At 45.5% G+C, this 21,736-nt stretch overlaps 1 pseudogene; it reads right to left on the bottom strand.

The window, feature by feature from the left end:
• LOC121847900 overlaps nt 1-21,736 on the bottom strand; it is a 581,625-nt pseudogene that overhangs the window by 258,171 nt on the left and 301,718 nt on the right.

The following is a 21,736-nucleotide window of genomic DNA, read 5'->3' as shown; positions in this document are numbered from 1 at the left end:
ACAGAAGAACACTGTCTGGTCTACACATTACAGAGGCCAAAATGGATGATGCTGGCTAGCCATGGGACTGCAACAGGCTGCCAGTACAAACATTGCATTTAGCTGGAATTATATACACACACTGTCTATAGATGGAAATAGATACACACGATGTCTATATATGGAATTAGATACATACAGTGTATAGATGGAAATAGATACACAATGTCTTTATATGGAAATAGATACACAATGTCTATATATGGAATTAGATACACACATGTCTATAGATGGAAATAGATACACACTATGTCTATATATGGAATTAGATACACACACTGTCTATAGCTGGAATTAGATACACACACTGTCTATAGTTGTATTTAAATACACACTGTCTATAGATGGAATTCGATACACACTGTCTATAGATGGAATTCGATTGTAATGGCCTTCCTCCCCTTCTTCTGAGGAGGAGTAGCGAGAAGGATCGGAGGACCAATGTGCAGCGTGGTAAGTGTCCATAACGTTTATTATAAGATATAAACAGAACACTATGAAATATAAAACAATAAACATGAACATGAACGAAACCGAAACAGTACCGTGTGGCAACAAACACTCACATGGAAACAAACACCCACAACTCAACAGTGAAACCCAGGCTACCTAAGTATGATTCTCAATCAGAGACCACTAACAACACCTGCCTCTGATTGAGAACCATACTAGGCTGAACTCAAAACCCCAACATAGAAAAACACACATAGACTGCCCACCCCAACTCACGCCCTGACCATACTAAATAAAGACAAAACAAAGGAAATAAAGGTCAGAACGTGACATAGATACACACAATGTCTATAGATGAAATTAGATACACACACCCTCTATAGACAGAATTAGATACACACACTGTCAATAGATGGAATTAGATACACACACTGTCTATAGATGGAATTAGATACACACACTGTCTATGGACGAAATTAGATACACACACTGTCAATAGATGGAATTAGATACACACACTCTATAGATGGAATTAGATACACACACTGTCTATAGATGGAATTAGATACACACACTGTCTTTAGATGGATTTAGATACACACACTGTCTATAGATGGAATTAGATACACACAATGTCTTTAGATGGATTTAGATACACACACTGTGTATAGTCGTAATTAAATACACACACTGTCTATGGACGAAATTAAATACACACACTGTCTATTGATGGAATTAGATACACACTGTCTATAGCTGGAGGGAGACGGAGGGAGGATGGGCATGGAGGGAGGGAGACGGAGTGAGACGGAGGGAGGGAGGGAGATGGTGGGATGGAGGTAGATGAAGGGAGGGAGATGGAGGGAGGAAGGGAGACGGTGGGAGGGAGACGGAGAGAGGTAGACAGAGAGAGGGAGAGGGAGGGAGGGAGGGATGGAGGGAGGGAGGGAGGGAGGGAGGCGGGAGGGAGGGAGGGGGAGGGAGGGAGGGAGGGAGGGAGATGATGGGAGGGAGGGAGATGGTGAGAGGGAGGGAGATGGAGGGAGGGAGGAAGACTGTGAGAAGGAGGGAGATGGTGAGAGGGAGGGAGGAGATGGTAGCAGAGGGAGGGAGATGGAGGGAGGGAGGGAGGGAGCAGAGAGGGAGGGAGACAGAGAGATGCAGAGGGAGGGAGATGGAGGGAGGGAGGGAGATGGAGGGAGATGGAGGGAGGGAGATGGTGAGAGGGAGGGAGATGGAGAGAGGGCGATGGTGAGAAGGAGGGAGATGGAGGGAGGGAGACGATGAGAAGGAGGGATATGGAGGGATGGAGACGATGAGAAGGAGGGAGATGGTGAGAGGGAGGGAGACAGAGAGAGGTAGACGGAGGGAGGGAGGGAGATGGTGAGAGGGAGGGAGATGGTGAGAGGTAGGGAGACATTATCTACCTCACTTGCTTTGGCAATGTTAACATAAGTTTCCATGCCAATAAAGACCCTTGAATTGAATTGAGAGGTAGACAGACTGAGGGAGGGAGACAAAAAGAGGATAAACCTGGTAGAAACGCGTGGATGGTGATGAACAGATCTAATTGAACATTTGATTTATTTGAGTCATTGTCTCGTTCTATCATTGTCTCATTCCTCTTCCCCCATCTCATCTCTCTCCTATCTCTCTCTCATTTCACTTCCCCCATCTCCATCTGTCTCCTTCTATCTCTCTCTCTCATTCCTCTTACCCCATCTCAATCTCTCTCCTTCTATCTCTCTCTTTGCAGTATTAACTGCAGATGGCTGTGTTGACCTTTTCACTCCGATCCTATCTCTATTGGTTCTATTATGCCCAGAAGACATGATGTCAAAACACCAGCTCAAACACACCTCACACACATCAACTGCAGTTTCTCAAAATATGTTCTCCATAATGAACTGGATTGGACACAGCTCACATACAAAAACATTACAAAAAACATCTGATTAAAACATTGGATTAGGGCAATGTGTCCAGCATGCAAATTATCTGGACGTAAAACGCTAAAATGCTGGGGTTGGGACTGAGTCTGGGGTTGGGACTGAGGCTGGGGTTGGGACTGAGGCTGGGGTTGGGACTGAGGCTGGGGTTGAGGCTGAGGCTGGGGTTGAGGCTGAGGCTGGGGTTGGGGAGTCTGGGGTTGGGCTGAGTCTGGGGTTGGGGCTGAGTCTGGGGTTGGAGCTGAGTCTGAGGGGGTGGGACTGAGTCTGGGGTTGAGGCTGAGGCTGGGGTTGGGACTGAGTCTGGGGTTGGGGCTGAGTCTGGGGTTGGGGCTGAGTCTGGGGTGGGACTGAGGCTGGGGTTGGGACTGAGTCTGGGGTTGGGCTGAGTCTGGGGTTGAGGCTGAGGAACAGCAATGCATTTGCAGTGACTTATCCAATGTGTATCCAAAGACACACACACATGCACACATACACACACATACACACACATACACACACGTACACATAGAGAGAGAGATAAGCCATCCACTTACATTAGCAAACATCCATCCAGTGATCAGTTAATGCTGTCCACAGGCTATTATTCCAGATGGCAGTTGCTCTCCTCCCTTTCTTGTCCTGCTCTCCTCCCTCTCTAGTCCATCTCTAGTCCCTCTGTCCCCCTCTCTAGTCCCTCTCTCCTTCCTCTGTCCTCCCTCTCTAGTCCCTCTCTAGTCCCTCTCTAGTCCCTCTCTAGTCCCTCTCTTGTCTCTCTCCCCTTCCTCTGTCCTCCCTTTCTAGTCACTCTCTAGTCCCCCTCTCCTTCTTCTGTCCTCCCTTTCTAGTCCCTCTTTAGTCCCTCTCTCCCTTCTCTGTCCCCCTCTCTAGTCCCTCTCTCCTTCCTCTGTCCTCCCTTTCTAGTCCCTCTCTAGTCCCTCTCTCCTTCCTCTGTCCTCCCTCTCTAGTCCCTCTCTAGTCCCTCTCTAGTCCCTCTCTAGTCTCTCTCCCCTTCCTCTGTCCTCCCTTTCTAGTCACTCTCTGTCCCCCTCTCCTTCTTCTGTCCCCCTTTCTAGTCCCTCTTTAGTCCCTCTCTCCCTTCTCTGTCCCCCTCTCTAGTCCCCCTCCCTTCTTCTGTCCCTTTCTAGTCCCCCTCTTTGTCCCTCCCTCCTTCCTCTGTCCTCCCTTTCTAGTCCCTCTCTAGTCCCTCTTTTGTCTCTCTCCCTCCCTCTCTAGTCCCCCTCTCCTTCCCTCTGTCCCTCACTTTCTAGTCCCTCTCTAGTCCCTCTCTCCTCCATCTGTCCTCCCTCTCTAGTCCCTGTCTCCTCCCTCTCTACTCCCTCTAACCTCCCTTCTCTTCCCTCTCTTGTCCTTCTCTCCTCCCTCTCTAGTCCCTCTCTCCTCCATCTGTCCTCCCTCTCTAATCCCTCTCTCTAGTCCCTGTCTCCTCCCTCTGTTATCCCTTCTCTTCCCTCTCTTGTCCTTCTCTCCTCCCTCTCTAGTCCCTCTCTCCTCCATCTGACCTCCCTCTCTAGTCCCTCTCTCTAGTCCCTGTCTCCTCCCTCTGTTATCCCTTCTCTTCCCTCTCTTGTCCTTCTCTCTGCCCTCTCTAGTCCCTCCCTCCTCCATCTGTCCTACCTCTCTAGTCCCTGTCTCTCTGTACTCCCTTCTCTTCCCTCTCTTGTCCTTCTCACCTCTCTCTCTAGTCCCTCTCTCCTCATTCTCTCCTCCATCTGTCCTCCCTCTCCTCTCCCTATCTAGTCCTACTGTCACTCTTTCTTTCTGTTAATTTTCCAACAGCCAAAAATAATGAATAACTGGTATCATTCCAATAAATCCATTAGCAACCCCTCTCTCTCTCCCTCTCGTTCTGTCTCTCTGCATCTCTCTCTCTCTTTCTCTCTCTCTCTCTCTGCATCTCTCTCCCTCTCTTTCTCTCTCTCTTTCTCTCTCTCCCTCTCTTTCTCTCTCTCTGCATCTCTCACTCACTCTCTGATTGAAAGGCTCTAAAGCAGTGTTAATGCAGGATGGTTTTCAGACAGACAGACCGACCAACAGACAGTGCAGGCTCTCCAAATAGACTGGCTATTAGCAGAGATGTGAGTAAACAGAACAGGTCAAGGTTAGGAAAAACACCATTATCAAACACAGGTCACACAAACACAAACCACAGACCCCTTTGTGTTCTCCATTTGATCTCTATATATATCTATATATCTCTCTCTGTCTCTCGGTTTTTATGTTAATTATTGAAAGTATTGATTGTGCAGACTTACATGACCCTGAACAAAGCAACCAATATGTGGTGGCTGAGGAATGATCCATACATAGCTCATCAATTATTAAGATATGTTTAATTTCCAGTCTGGGGCCCTGAGGTCTACTGATAGTCTGGAGTGTGTGCTTTCCTCTCTATGATCCTGGGCTATTTTTCTTTATCATCTGGAGACCCTCTCTGGGACCCTGGGATAACTTGCCTTATCATCTGGAGACCCTCTCTGGGACCCTGGGATAACTTGCCTTATCATCTGGAGACCCTCTCTGGGACCCTGGGATAACTTGCCTTATCATCTGGAGACCCTCTCTGGGACCCTGGGATAACTTGCCTATCATCATGGGACCCTGGAGACCCTCTCTGGGACCCTGGGATAACTTGCTTATCATCTGGAGATCATCTGGGATAACTTGCCTTATCATCTGGAGACCCTTTCTGGGACTCTGGGATAACTTGCCTTATCATCTGGAGACCCTCTCTGGGACCCTGGGATAACTTGCCTTATCATCTGGAGACCCTCTCTGGGACCCTGGGATAACTTGCCTTATCATCTGGAGACCCTCGTCTCCCCATCCCTCTCAATGAAGACAGAATGGACAGAACTCCAATAGGCAAAGCCATATTATCAGCTTCCCCTTTCATACAGACTGGGTGTGTGAGTATACTCAGTAGAGAAAGAAACACTGGAATTCACAAATCTTATCATTAATTTATAGCTGTTAACACACACAAAGTTATCCTCTTATGAACACACTTTGAACATGGCGGCGAGGGGAGAAGACAAGACCAGACAAAAATAAGGAGTTGGGGTATATGATAGTGGAGAGTGTCTCCGATTCCCATCCATCCCGCACTCTGGGCCCATCAGTGTGAAATAGTTTCTGGGGACGCACTGCAGGGTTCAACACCGGAATATCTTCATAACAGCAGATCACTACACCCATAACCACACCCCTCACTCCCCTCTCCTATTCACGGTCATAGATAACAAAGAAATAGCAGAAAACCTAGGTGCTACAGGATCATATAAAAACCTGCATTTCTGTATGCCAATCAGGTGCTGCGTGAAGTACATGACTTCTCTAACTCTATCCTCTCTCCCTCACTCAGCGGTTGTTTTAAAAATGTGTCTGTATCGTAATGTGCCAATGCAGTAGCTTTCAGGGGTAAATTGATGTCAGCAGTGCGGCGAGAAGTTTGCATAAAACCATGAGAAGATGAGCCAAGGGAAAGTTTCTTTGGGCGTTGAAAGCAAATTGTCAGCTACCTGACTTACTAAAGCTTTCAGATGCTTTAACCCTCACTACTGAATGTCACTTAGTACTACACCATCATATCTATCACACTGTAATGTGAATGACTGTAATACAGCTCCTGTTAAAATAATGCTAGTAATTCATGCAGGTTAAACATCAAACAGTGAAGATGGTTGATGTGCTGGTTGCATCACATACTCTTTTTGATGCACTGCATGTACAAAGAAAGAAAGAAAGAGAGAGAGAGAGAGAGAGAGAGAGAGAGAGAGAGAGAGAGAGAGAGAGAGAGAGAGAGAGAGAGAGAGAGAGAGAGAGAGAGAGAGAGAGAGAGAGAGAGAGAGAGAGAGAGAGAGAGAGAGAGAGAGAGAGAGAGAGAGAGAGAGAGAGAGAGAGAGAGAGAGAGAGAGAGAGAGAGAGAGAGAGAGAGAGAGAGAGAGAGAGAGAGAGAGAGAGAGAGAGAGAGAGAGAGAGAGAGAGAGAGAGAGAGAGAGAGAGAGAGAGAGAGAGAGAGAGAGAGAGAGAGAGAGAGAGAGAGAGAGAGAGAGAGAGAGAGAGAGAGAGAGAGAGAGAGAGAGAGAGAGAGAGAGAGAGAGAGAGAGAGAGAGAGAGAGAGAGAGAGAGAGAGAGAGAGAGAGAGAGAGAGAGAGAGAGAGAGAGAGAGAGAGAGAGAGAGAGAGAGAGAGAGAGAGAGAGAGAGAGAGAGAGAGAGAGAGAGAGAGAGAGAGAGAGAGAGAGAGAGAGAGAGAGAGAGAGAGAGAGAGAGAGAGAGAGAGAGAGAGAGAGAGAGAGAGAGAGAGAGAGAGAGAGAGAGAGAGAGAGAGAGAGAGAGAGAGAGAGAGAGAGAGAGAGAGAGAGAGAGAGAGAGAGAGAGAGAGAGAGAGAGAGAGAGAGAGAGAGAGAGAGAGAGAGAGAGAGAGAGAGAGAGAGAGAGAGAGAGAGAGAGAGAGGGGAGAGAGAGAGAGAGAGAGAGAGAGAGAGAGAGAGAGAGAGAGAGAGAGAGAGAGAGCGAGAGAGAGAGAGAGAGAGAGAGAGAGAGAGGAGAGAGAGAGAGAGAGAGAGAGAGAGAGAGAGAGAGAGAGAGAGAGAGAGAGCGAGAGAGAGAGAGAGAGCGAGAGAGAGAGAGAGAGAGAGAGAGAGAGAGAGAGAGAGAGAGAGAGAGAGAGAGAGCGAGAGAGAGAGAGAGAGAGAGAGAGAGAGAGAGAGAGAGAGAGAGAGAGAGAGAGAGAGAGAAAAAAGACAGAATTGATGCATGACCTTCATTTAACCATGTAGGCCAGGTATTCCCAAACTGGGGTATGCTCAATGCTGTCGGGGTTACGCCAAATAAAATGAGATTCACATATTGTTTAATTTTTTTTACAAAATAAAACATCACATTTTCAAACAGTACATTTATATTTTCCAATGGGGCTATACATTTGGGTGAGTTTCTTTTCTCGCCTGAGAAGCCTTGTTTCACTGCCCCCAGAAAATGTAACCGTCCAGTTTTCAGGGAAATAACACAATGTCAAACACAGGTAGCCTAGTCATATAATTAACATCCAATCACATTCACTGTTACTCTCTCACGGTTTCTACTCCGCTAGCTAGCACCTCGTCTTAATAGGTGTGCGTTTCTTTTCTTCTAGAACTCTCTCACGGTAAACCTTCACACATTTAGAAACAAAACATGACAATTTAAAAAATAAGCCACTGGAGTTTTTTTGAACGAGAATAAAAATGAATTTGAGAAGTAACACATTTATAAAAGCAACAGATACCGTTAATAAGAAGGGGCTAGAAGCGTCTTATATGGTGAGCTACCGAGTGGCTAGGACAGGCAAACCCCATACTATTGTAGAGGACTTAATTCTTCCTGCTGCTGCGCATATGGCTGGGACAATGCTGGGGGAAAAGGCCAAAAAAACTATACAGAGAATGCCTTAATATAAAAAAAAAAAAAAAAATTACGACACATCAGTGACATGACAGGAGATGTTTTGAAACAACTACTGCTTCGCATCTAAGCCAGTGAATTCTATGCGTTACAGCTGAATGAGTCAACAGACTTGGTGGGCCTGGCACAGCTCCTGGTATATGTCTGTTACGTTTATGGGGGATCAATTAACCTCTTTGGGATAGGGGCAGCATTTTCATTTTTGGATAAATAGCGTGCCCAATCTCAACCTCTTGCTACTCATGCCAAGAAATTAAGATAGGCATATTATTAGTAGATTTGGATAGAAAACACTCTGAAGTTTCTAAAACTGTTTGAATCATGTCTGTAAGTATAACAGAACTTATGTAGCAGGCAAATCCCTGAGGACTAACCGTTCAGAATGTTGTTTTAGGTCTCTGTCTGTTCAGTGAGTCCTTGTTGGCAAACGATATTTCTTAGGAACTAGTTTTCAGTTTCTACCACTTCACTGGATGTCACCAGTCTTTGGAATTTGGTTGAGGTTATTCATTTGTGCAATGAAGAAGTACTGCCATCTAGGAACTGGGTAACACTGTTGAGAGTTGCGCAAGACGTGAAAAATAGCATGGTTTGTTGTCTTCCTGTATTGAACAATGATAGACCCATCTACAATTTCATCGATTATTAACGTTTAAAAATACCTAAAGTTGTATTACAAAAGTAGTTTGAAATATTTTGGCAAAGTTCATAGGCAACTTTTGAAATATTTTGTAGTGACGTTCCGCATTTTGGAATCTGTTTTGTTCTGGATCAAACGCACTTTATAAATTGACATTTGGATATATATGAACGGAAGTAATCGAACAAAAGGACCAATTGTGATGTTTATGGGACATATTGGAGTGCCAACAAAAGAAGCTCGTCAAAGGTAATGCATGTTTTATATTTCAACCTGCAGGGTTGAAATATGCTACCCTCTTTGTTGAGGAAGAATTACATGACTACCCTATCTGGGTGATGTCTTTTCTCGCCTGAATGATCTGAATCTAGGATTACAGGGAATCTCCGCAACTATATTCAATGTGCAGGACAGAATTGAGGCTATGATTAAGAGGTTGCAGCTCTTTTCTGTCTCCATTAACAAGGACAACACGCAGGTCTTTCCATCAATATATGATTTTTTGTGTGCAAATGAACTCAAGCTTACAGACAATGTCAAATGTGATATAGCGAAGCACCTGAGTGAGCTGGGTGTGCAATTACGCAGGTACTTTCCCGAAACAGATGACACAAGCAACTGGATTCGTTATCCCTTTCATGTCCTGCCTCCAGTCCTCTTACCGATATCAGAACAAGAGAGCCTCATTAAAATTGCAACAACCGGTTCTGTGAAAATGAAAATTAATCGGAAGCAACTGCCAGATTTCTGGATAGGGCTGCGCTCAGAGTATCCTGCCTTGGCACATCTCACTGTTAAGACACTGATGTGCTTTTCAACCACATACCTATGTGAGAGTGGATTCTAGGCTCTCACTAGCATGAAAACTAAATACAGGCACAGACTGTGTGTGGAAAAGACTGAGACTCTCTCCAACACAACCCAACATTGCAGAGTTTTGTAGTGACGTTCCGCATTTTGGAAGCTGTTTTTTTCTGGATCAAACGCACTTTATAAATTGACATTTGGATATATATGAACAGAATTAATCGAACAAAATGACCAATTGTGATGTTTATGGGACATATTGGAGTGCCAACAAAAGAAGCTCGTCAAAGGTAATGCAAGCTTCAAAGGAAAGTATGCAAAGAAATATGTTCACACTGCTATGCTTTATCTTGGCCAGGTCGCAGTTGTAAATGAGAACTTGTTCTTAACCAGCCTACCTGGTTATTAAATAAAGGTGAAAAAAATGAAGAAAAAAAGATGGAGAAAACACCTGTCTCCAGATTATCTTCAAACTAAGGGCAACCAGGGCATACGTGACATGGAGACGCGTCCATCCATGATGCATAAAATAGTCTTGGTAGCTACATTTTGAGATATTACATGTTTCTAATTTTGATACTAGTTTTAATTTGAAGTTAAAGTGTAATGTTAGCTGGCTTGCTTGCTAGCTAACGTCACGTGTATGATCTTATTATTTGTATCTCAGAGCCATTTGCATTGCTTGTTACAGCCTATTGTTTGCTAGCTAACATTGAACCTGGTTGGTTAGCTAGATTCAGATTGATGCAGGGTAGTAATGTCATGAGTTGTAATAATGGTTTGTTGTTTAGCCAGCTAGCTAGCAACATGTCTTAACAAAAAACTCCTCTATGCAAGTAACCATTTCAATAGAATGTCACTGCGACAACTGTTGATAGACGTAGCTGGTGAATTTGCTCTGGCTATTTACTCCGATTTCAGAGCACTCTCATCTGAGTGTGCCAGAGCTTAGAATAACTGACGAATTTACGAACGCTCAACACACGGTGAATATGGCCGGTGTCAGTAAACGTTGGAAAAAAAGTGTAAATTGTTGCCAGCAGCACAGTTGCAGTCACCAATGCTCCGGATAACTTAACAACAGCTCTTCTAGTGTGAGTAAAATGGTCAGTGAGCTGTTCTCTCATTCGTGTCTGGAAGTAGCTAGCAAGTTAACCAGTGTTAGCCAGTTAGCTTGGGTACTTGACTTCTGTTGTTAGGACAGAACGCTCGGATCAACCCTTAAAGAGATGGGTGTGGCTAAAGCTTAAGAGGGTGTGAACGATGTGAATGGGTGTAGACATAGAAGAGCTCTCCGGCAGGTAACAAAACATTCAAGGCCATTTTCTCAAAAGTGAGGTTACAATTTTGTCAACATTCAAAGCAGAATTACTTTCCCATTGTTCTTTAAATACAGTGTGTAATATATCATTTTGTAGCTCTGTGTCTCTGCTTTATCCAATGTAAAATAAAACATGCAGGCAGGCAGGCAGGCAGACAGACAGACAGACAGGGCTTGACGTTGGGCCTGAAGGCTACGCCACGTTTTTCATTAAGAGAATATCTGCAGTCTGACATTTATGTGGCCTGTTAAAATGAAGATGTATTGCAGTTTTTTGTTGAAACATCGTACAGTTAGGGTCTTATTAATGTTGCACAGCCATAATCAGAAAATACCCGGAGATTATGCTAATACGACGACCTGTAAAAGCCTTTTTGAGAAACTGGCTCTGTCAGGTTCAATTGCTTGACATGATGAACCAATACAATCCCTTTTTCTTCAGTGCAGGACACCTGTTTTGTTTCATCCTGTCTGTGATTGAGAGTATAAGTTGAAATGTCCTCAACAAATGGCTGCTTGAAAACCCTGATGGAAGGTAACAACAAAACCCCAAAAGATAGTCCAGCAGGACTAGGTTGAAGCCAGAAAGACAGGTTCTATCTGCATCAGTCTGAGGACATTATAGCACTAATTTTTGGATGAAAAACGTTCCCGTTTTAAACAAGATATTTTGTCACGAAAAGATGCTCGACTATGCATAGAATTGACAGCTTTGGATAGAAAACACTCTGACATTTCCAAAACTGCAAAGATATTGTCTGTGAGTGCAACAGAACTGATGTTACAGGCGAAACCCAGATAAAAATCCAACCAGGAAGTGTCGCATTTTTTGAAACTGCCTCATGCCAATGATTCCTTATATGGCTGTGAATGAGCTATGAATGAGCTTACGTTTTCCACGTATTCCCCAAGGTGTCTACAGTATTGTGACGTATTTTTACACATTTCCATTGAAGAATAGCTGTAAGGGACCATATATAGAAAGTGGTCACATGGTGTCTCCCGCAGAAAATCTTGCGTAAAATACTGAGGTAGCCATTTTCCAATCGCTTCTTATGAGAAACCAATTGCCTTGACGTATATATTATCGAATATATATGTTTAAAACTCCTTGAGGATGGATCCTAAACAACGTTTGCCGTGTTTCTGTTGATATTATGGAGCTAATTTTGAAAAAAGTTTGTCGTTGTAGTGGTAGCATTTTCCAGTCGATTTCTCAGCCAAGCATGATGAACAAACGGGAGCTATTTTGCCTACAAAAATAATATTTTTGGAAAAAAGGAACATTTGCTATCTAACTGGGAGTCTCTTGAGTGAAAGCACCCGAAGTCTTCAAAGGTAAATTATTTAATTTGGTTGCTTTTCTTATTTTCATGAAAATGTTGCCTGCTGCCAGCAGAGCCTAGCATAGCATTATGCCATGATAAACTTACACAAATGCTTGTCTAGCGTTGGCTGTAACGCATATTTGGAAAATCTGAGATGACAGTTTGATTAACAAAAGGCTAAGCTTGTGTTTGAATATATTTCATTTGCAATTTTCATGAATAGGAAAAGTTTCTATGGGTATTTATGTCCACTGCGTTATGCTAATTTGTTTGAGGCTATGATTACGCTCCCGGATCCGGGATTGCTAGTCGCAAGAAGTTAAAGTCAAGTCTCACTGAATCACACTCAACCTTCATCTTTTGAATGATTTTGTAACCATTCAGAGGTTTAATACCTTTTTATCAATCACCAGAGGTGCCAGGAGATCACATGATGAAATGGAACACAGAGATGCTTCATCAGGTACTCTTCATTATGTACACTACATGGCTAATGTAATGTGTGCTTACTGGTGGCAGAGAAGTCAGGCGCAGGAGAGCAAAGACTGTGTTGCAACGGTGCATTTTAATAATAAAATCACCAAGAACAAACACAAATAAATACAATGGGACAAAACCCATCGCACGCAAGACATAACATGCACAAACTCTTACAATCAACAATACCGGACAAGGACATGTCGGGAACAGAGGGTTAAATACACAACATGTAATTGATGGGATTGAAACCAGGTGTGATGGAAGACAAGACAAAATAAATGGAAAATGAAAGGTGGATCAGCGATGGCTTGAAGACCTGTGACGTCGACCGCCGAACGTCGGCGGAGAGGGACTGACTTCGGAGGAAGTCGTGACAGCTAAAGTATGTGGACATCCCTTCAAATTAGTGGATTTGGTTATTTCTGCCATACCCACAGGTGTATAAAAAAGCTTACAAAAAAGCTCAGTGACTTTCAACGGGGCACCGTCATAGGATGCCAACTTTCCAACAAGTTAGTTTCGAATGCATAGTGACAACTGCAAAGTTTGGAGGAAGATAAATAATGGTCTGGGGCCATCTTCATGGTTCGGGATAGGCCCCTTAGTTTCTGTGAATGTATCACGTTTCAGGTAAGAACCAGAAGCAGACAACATCAAAGTAACAACAGTTTATTAATTTCTCCAGGGTAGGGCGCAGCATTTGGAATTTTGGATGAAAAGCGTGCCCAAGTTAAACTGCCTGCTACTCAGGCCCAGAAGAAAGGATATGCATATTGGTAGATTTGGATAGAAAACACTCTAAAGTTTCCAAAACTGTTAAAATTGTGTCTGTGAGTATAACAGAACTGAATGGCAGACGAAAACCTGAGAGAAATCCATCCAGGGAGTAGGATATATATATACATATTTTCTATTCAATGCCATTACAGTATCCATTGACTTAGGACTCAAATTGCAGTTCCTATGCCTTCCACTAGATGTCAACAGTCTTTAGAAATTGTTTCAGGCTTGTATTCTGAAAAATGAGAGAGTAAGACCACTCTAAATGAGTGGACCCTGCAGTGTAACAGAGCTTTTTCATGCACACGACCGAGAGAGTGCCTTTCTGGTTTACCTTTTATATTGACTCGTTATTGTCCGGTTGAAATATTATTGATTATTTAGGCTAAAAACAACCTGAGGATTGAATTTCAACATCATTTGACATGTTTCTATGAACTTTACGCATACAATTTGGTTTTCTGTCTGCCTGTTATGACTGCGTTTGAGCCTGTGGATTAGTGAAGAAAACGCGCAAACAAAACGGAAGGTTTTGGATATAAAGAGAGACTTTATCGAACAAAACAAACATTTATTGAGTAAATGAATGTCTTCTGAGTGCAACCATATGAAGATCATCAAAGGTAAGTGATTAATTGTATCTCTATTTCTGACTTGTGTACCTCTTCTACTTGGCTGGTTATTGTTTGTAATGAATTGTCTGCTGGGCGATGTTCTCAAATAATCATAAGGTATGCTTTTGCCGAAAATCCTTTTGAAATCTGACACCATGGTTGGATCCACAAGAAGTTCATCTTTAAACCTATGTAAAATACTTGTATGTTTTCTGCATTTTTAAAATGAGTATTTCTAAATTTGAATTTGGAGCTCTGCAATTTCACTGGATGTTGGCCAGGTGGGACGCTAGCGTCCCACATAACCTAGTGAGGTTTATTAATCGAACAGAGGCAGGGAAAAAGCAGGTCCAGGGCAGGTACAGGTTGGTAATCCAGACGGTGGTGCAAAGGTACAGGACAGCAGGCAGGCTCAGGGTCAGGGCAGGCAGAATGGTCAACACCTGGAAAACTAGGAAACTGGAACAATCGAGAGACAGGAGCAGAGGGAAAAACTTTGGTAGGCTTGACGAAACAAAACAAACTGGCAACAGACAAACAGAGAACACAGGTATAAATACACAGGGGATAATGGGGAAGATGGGCAACACCTGGAGGGGGGTGGAGACAATCACAAAGACAGGTGATACAGATCAGGGTGTGACAATTTCGATGAACAATAGATGGTTTCATTTCATTTTTGGCAGTGAATAGAGGCTACTCAAGTGAGAAAATAACATCACCAAAATGTACGTATAGCCCCGTTGGAAAATAGAAATGTGCTGTTGGAAAATGTGAAGAAATTGTACTTTAAAATACATATACATGTTGGTAGGCTTGATGAAACAAAACAAACTGGCAACAGACAAACAGAGAACACAGTTATGAATACACATGGGATAATGGGGAAGAACCTCACCATACAATATTATCACCATACTGAGGGGCCTCACCATACCATATTATCACAATACTGAGGGAACTCACCATACCATATTATCACCATACTGATGGACCTCACCATACCATATTATTACCATACTGAGGGACCTCACCATACCATATTATCACCATACTGAGTAACCTCACCATACCATATTATCACCAAACTGAGGGATCTCACCATACCACATTATCACCATACTGAGAGACCATACCATATTATGACCATACTGAGGGACTTCACCATACCATATTATCACCATACTGAGGGACATCACCATACCGAGGGACCTCACGATTCAATATTATCACCATACTGTGGGACGTCATGATATGATAGTATCACCATACTAAGAGACCTCACCATACAGAATTAACACCACACTGTGGGACCTCAACATACAATATTATCACAATAGTTAGGTGCCGATATCATTTGTATTGAATTGCCAGGGACCTCACGATACAATGTTATCATCATCTTGAGGGACCTCCCGATACGATATCACCATACTGAGGGACCTCACGATACTGTAACGTCTGCTTCCAACTCACACCCTCAAACACGCAGATACTCTGAACGCAGCTTACTTTCCAGTTCCTAATCACCTGATTTCTAATCACCTGTTCACACACCTGTATGTCATTATAACACACTATTTAGTTCAGTTCTTTGCACCCCATCACTGAGCTATTGTTTGTTTTGTGACACGTCTTTCAGAGCTCTGTTTTCCCCGTAATTTAATCATCTAGTGTATGATAGTTTTGGCTGCCTCACTAACGACGCCTTTTGCCAATTCCCTGCCTGTACTTTAGCCTGTCGGATAACCTGTTGTCAACCTATTGCCTCATCTCCCGGACTACATTATTAGCCTTTTCTCTGTCTGTACTGTTGCCCTTTTGGACCCCCTGTTTATGACCTTCTGCCTGCCCCTGGACCCAGCTACCTGCCTCCTCCTGTGTATGACCGTCTGCCTGCCCTTGGAACCAGCTACCTGTCTCCTCCTGTGTATGACCTTCTGCCTCCTCCTGTGTATAACCTACTGCTTACACCTGGACCCAGCTACCTGCCTCCTCCTGTGTATGACGTCTGCCTGCCCCTGGACCCAGCTACCTGCCCCTGGACCCAGCTACCTGCCTCCTCCTGTGTATGACCGCTACCTCTGCCTGCCCTTGGAACCAGCTACCTGCCTCCTCCTGTGTATGACCTTCTGCCTGCCCCTGGACCCAGCTACCTGCCTCCTCCTATGTGATGGACCAGCTACCTGCCTCCTCCTGCCTGCCCTTGGACCGTCTGCCTGCCCTTGGACCCAGCTACCTGCCTCCTACTGTGTATGACCTTCTGCCTACCCCTGGACCCAGCTACCTGCCTCCTCCTGTGGTCCTTTGCAATGAACACCTGCTGCGCCCTGCGCTTTAAACCAGCTCTCTGTCTCCCCTCGTGTTCATTACAGATATGATATTATCACCATACTTAGATCCCGATATGATACGTATGTGAATCTCACGATTGTATATGTATTGCGATTCGATACTGTGATTTTATTGCGATTCGATGTTCCAAGCATATTGATCACCATATGTCTGCTGCAGAGGAACAAGAGAGAGCCATGAGTAAACAAGTTTTGATCAGTCATGGAAATAAAAACGCTGAAAACCCATTGGCTCCCTGTTTAAAAAGATGGAGAACGCACGTGTGTTCGTGTGTAACTGTAACACAGCAACTGCTTCAAAGTTCCAATTCTGGCAGGCAGGGAGGATGCCCAGACTCAAACTACAAGGTCAAAATACCAGCACCACTCTTTATTCATATGTTACTCTCTCTGGGTTTTTGAGCAGCTCTTATCCCCCACCCTATTTTTACTGCCTCCAACAAGACTGAGTTTCAGTCATCTTCCAGATCTGCTGCCGATAGATTTCCCACCAGACTTACCGCTATCATCGATTCACAGGATGGGAAAGCAGAGACTCTGTACACACACACACACACACACACACACACACACACACACACACACACACACACACACACACACACACACACACACACACACACACACACACACACACACACACCTACCCTCCTCTAAGCTCTGGGGATCTCCTTTAATAGTCCTTCACTTCTAAGGGATCTGATAAGACTGGGGAGCAGAGAGGTTTAAATAGTGATCACTCTGAAGGAGGGAGGGAGGAAGTAAGGATGTATAAACGAGAGCAAATAGTTATTACCATTGTCAGAGGGCTGGGAGTGTGTGTGGAATAGACTGGGTGTGAGAGGCTGTTGGTGACTGGAGTGTTTCACAGCTCTGAACTGGGACAAAGACTTGGTAATAACATAATCAATGTAGACCACAGCTCTGAAATGGGACAAAGACTTGGTAATAACATAATCAATATAGACCACAGCTCTGAACTGGGACAAAGACGTATCACAGAAACAGAAGCATTCAGGCTCCATGGGGTGGCAGGGTAGCCTAGTGGTTAGAGCGTTGGGTTGCAAGTTTGAATCCCCGAGCTGACAAGGTACAAATCTGTCGTTCTGCCCCTGAACAAGGCACTGTTCCTAGGCCGTCATTGAAAAGGAGAATTTGTTCTTAACTGACATGCCTAGCTAAAAAAATTCTATGGGCTATTGTGATATGATATACAGTCAGCACACTTGGTAATGTGTACCCCATCCAGGAATCAAAGCCTACACTCTGGTGTTGCAAGCAGCAATGCTTGCACAACAGTTAACTCAGGGACTCAATACTAGCCAGCGGGGTTGGGAAGGCTACAGCTAAATAGTATGCACACGCGCACACACACACCTAAAAACAACCAGACTGAACTCCATACACCCCTCATCTACTCATTCTAAATTGGGGAATTCTTAGTGTCAGAAGAAAAAGTTAAACTCTTGAAAGAGTTTACAAAAGGGAAAAGAGAAGTGTCCAGAAAGTTTCTGGGGGTGTCTTGAGAGTGTTGGGGCATCGATCCGTTCCAGCTGAAATTTTAAGGTCAAAACCGACAATATGCTCTGGCCTGGACGTGTTAGGGTGGGAGAGGGTGGGAGAGGGAGGGAGAGAGGGAGAGAGGGAGGGTGGGAGAGAGGGAGGAAGAGAAGGAGGGAGAGAGGGAGAGAGGGAGGGAGAGAGGGAGAGAGGGAGGCAGAGAGGGAGAGAGAGTGCATTTGAACTGGCATGTGTACAGCACCAATTCAAAGCTGAGCTGTCCAGCACTAAGGGTGCTTTCCCAGTGAGATTTATGAGCTGGTCAAAACTTCCAAAACCCAACATAGGATCATAGTAGAAACACACTAGCCAAACACCCCCCCCCCACACACACACACACACACACACACACACACATACACACACAGTCCCCTCTCTCTCACTTCCACCACTGCACATCCCCGCTGCACATCCCCGCTGCACAACCCCACTGCACAACCCCACTGCACACCACACTGCACACCACACTGCACAACCTTGCTGCACACCACACTGCACATCCCCGCTGCACACCAGACTGCACACCACGCTGCACAATCCCGCTGCACAACCTTGCTGCACTCCACACTGCACACCACACTGCACAACCTTGCTGCACACCACACTGCACATCCCCGCTGCACAACCTTGCTGCACACCACACTGCACACCACACTGCACACCACGCTGCACAACCCCGCTGCACAACCTTGCTGCACACCACACTGCACATCCCCGCTGCACAACCCCGCTGCACAACCCCGCTGCACAACCTGCTGCACACCACACTGCACATCCCCGCTGCACATCCCCGCTGCACAACCCCGCTGCACAACCTTGCTGCACACCACACTGCACACCACACTGCACACCACGCTGCACAACCCGCTGCACAACCTTGCTGCACACCACACTGCACACTACACTGCACAACCTTGCTGCACACCACACTGCACACTACACTGCACAACCTTGCTGCACACCACACTGCACACCCCCACTGCACATCACACTGCACACCCCGCTGCACAAAACCGCTGCACACTACACTGCACAACCCCACTGCACACCACGCTGCACACCACACTGCACATCCCCGCTGCACCCCCGCTGCACACCCCCGCTGCACACCCCCGCTGCACACCCCCGCTGCACAACCCCGCTGCACACCCCCGCTGCACACCCCGCTGCACAACCCCGCTGCACACCCCGCTGCACACCCCGCCCAACCGCTGCACACCACACTGCACCCGCTGCACACCCCCGCTGCACACCCCGCTGCACACCCCCCTGCGCTGCACAACCCCGCTGCACAACCCCGCTGCACAACCCCGCTGCACAACCCCGCTGCACACCCCGCTGCACACCCCGCTGCACACCCCCGCTGCACACCCCCGCTGCACACCCCGCTGCACACCCCCGCTGCACACCCCGCTGCACAACCCCGCTGCACAACCCCGCTGCACAACCCCGCTGCACAACCCCGCTGCACAACCCCGCTGCACAACCCCGCTGCACACCCCGCTGCACACCCCGCTGCACAACCCCGCTGCACAACCCCGCTGCACAACCCCGCTGCACACCAGTGAGCTACACTAATGGGGGACAGGGAGGGGGGAAGTGATTGTGAAAGACTTCAAATTCAATATGCTAAATCATCCACGCAACATTAAAGCTTTTCTCCACTACATCATAGATCACGTGTCAAACTCATTCCACGGAGGGCTGAGTGTCTGTGGGTTTACGCTCCTCCCTTGTACTTGATTGATGAATTAAGGTCACTGATTAGTAAGGAACTCCCCTCACCTGGTTGTCTGGGTCTTAAACGAAAGAATAAAACAAAGACCTGCAGACACTCGGCTCTCCATGGAATGAGTTGACTCCCCTGCCCTAGATAGACAGACAGACACACAGACAGACACACAGAGAGACAGACAGAGAGACAGACAGAGAGACAGACATACATACAGAGACAGAGACAGACACACACACAGAGAGACAGACAGGGAGACAGACATACATACATACACAGACATAAAAATGTGCACTCTCAAACCTGCCTAATAGAACAGCGTCTTAATACGCAATTACACTCCTCAATAACATCCGCTCATTAGGCTAGTGTTAGACAAACAGGTATGCATACACAGGGGGAACCCAAGACACAATGACTGTAGTGCTGCTCTGCCACCAGTGAGGTGAACTCAATAGAAAGAGCTCAATTCATTTAACCAAGGTTCGTTAAACCCAGCACGGTGGCTCCTCCCTGCTTCCCTAGTCTCATTTGTGTGTGTGCGTGTCTGTGTGTGTGGGTGTGTGTCTGTGGGGTGGGGGGGATATGCACATTACTGTATAGGACTGCATGTTAAACCTGTTTTGACTTCTACACATCTGTGAGGCACACCGTTCTACCAAATCCTATATAACTAAGCCATCCATCCCTGGTCTTTCACATCAGACTGCCTTCACACCTGAGAGGCCCCATTTGTATGGTCTGGTTCAGACACATACCATTTCTTAACCATTGCACATCTTCTCCAACAACTGAGCATCTTTCCTTAAAGCTTTTGGGACATCTCAACAAAAGTTTGAGTTCCTTGCACGGATCTCAAGTTAGGATTTGGGCCCAATATAGTAGTGTGTAAGTACCTTATTACAGCCAGCGTATCTGTGAAAGTACATTCCTTCCAGCCTGTCTGAGAGTGTTTGTGCAAAGGGGTGTTGAAGCACAAGCGTCTTCACACAGGAATCATCAAAGCCTGTATCCCTGCCCAGACGGCCCAGTGTGCGACCCCGATCTCTCCCTGAGTGCAACGAGGCTCCTGGCTCTTTTGGTTCCTGGCCAGTGGTGCCCTCCTTAAGCAGTATTCTGCGTGATTACATTACCTATTTATTGAGCAGACGGCCTGATTCGGTGCGACTCCTAGTATTTACACATTACTCAGATCCAGCTGGAGACTGAACAAACACAAGCCCAGTTTAAAAGCTTCTTTCTGGGGTGGAACACTGGGGGACTAGGACACGGAGCCCTGCAGCTATACGGACACACAACTGCACATCTTTGAGCACTAAACCAAAGTACCCTATCATTTCAGCCACTTGAGCCATACTCAATTAACACAAGCTCTTTAAAACACAAAACATCTCCAAAACCTTTAATAATACCAGTGATGTGGACGGGCAAAGGGGTTTTTCACAAGAGGTTTAGAAATAGAGTGAAATGTCTATTTTACCAAGTGACTTAACTTAATTGTTTCCAGATGAAACCAAGCGAAGCCACCAGGTGAGTTTGAGGGAATGCATTAAGTCTCATTTACACATGGCCATAGGCATATAATATACTAGGAAATAAAAGGAGGAGGGTAAGCTGCTCCTAGATCTGTGGCTAAGGATAACTTGTAGCTGGAGGGGCTGTTCCATACTGGTCCTGTGTCAGCTGTACATTTGTCTGTTCACAGTCTCTTTCAGACAGATTTTTCCAGCCGCCGCTGATACTGATCAAGGTGTCTAAAGCCGCCATTACTCAAAATGACTTGTCAAGTGTGACACCGGAGTAGCTGAATTAAAACCCTCTGTGTGTTTACTCTGGTAAACAGTAGCCTGATGTCCTCTGAAAGCCCTTACACAACAACAAGCCAGTCGCCAGTAAATAAGAAAGGCTTGTTTCGTGTGAGTACAAGGCAAAGGCTTGTTGGGTGAGGTTAATGACCCCCATAAATACCTTTCCCCCTTTTCTCTCCACTCGACAGAATGGACTCTTGGAAAGCCCTTTGATAACACAGAGAAAGTATGATAACATCAAAAGGTTGGGGAATGGAACAATATTTCCGTTTTGCCCCCAAGCAAAAATCTCTGAAGCTGGAGACTCTTACCTCCCTCACTAGCTTTAAGCACCAGCTGTCAGAGAAGCTCACAGATCACTGAACCTGTACATTGCCCATCTGTAAATAGCCCATCCAACTACCTCATCCCCATCCTGTATTTAT

The sequence above is a fragment of the Oncorhynchus tshawytscha genome, linkage group LG12 (genome assembly GCF_018296145.1).
Source record: "Oncorhynchus tshawytscha isolate Ot180627B linkage group LG12, Otsh_v2.0, whole genome shotgun sequence".
Taxonomy (NCBI): domain Eukaryota; kingdom Metazoa; phylum Chordata; class Actinopteri; order Salmoniformes; family Salmonidae; genus Oncorhynchus; species Oncorhynchus tshawytscha.
This window is presented reverse-complemented; position numbering and strand designations above follow the sequence as displayed.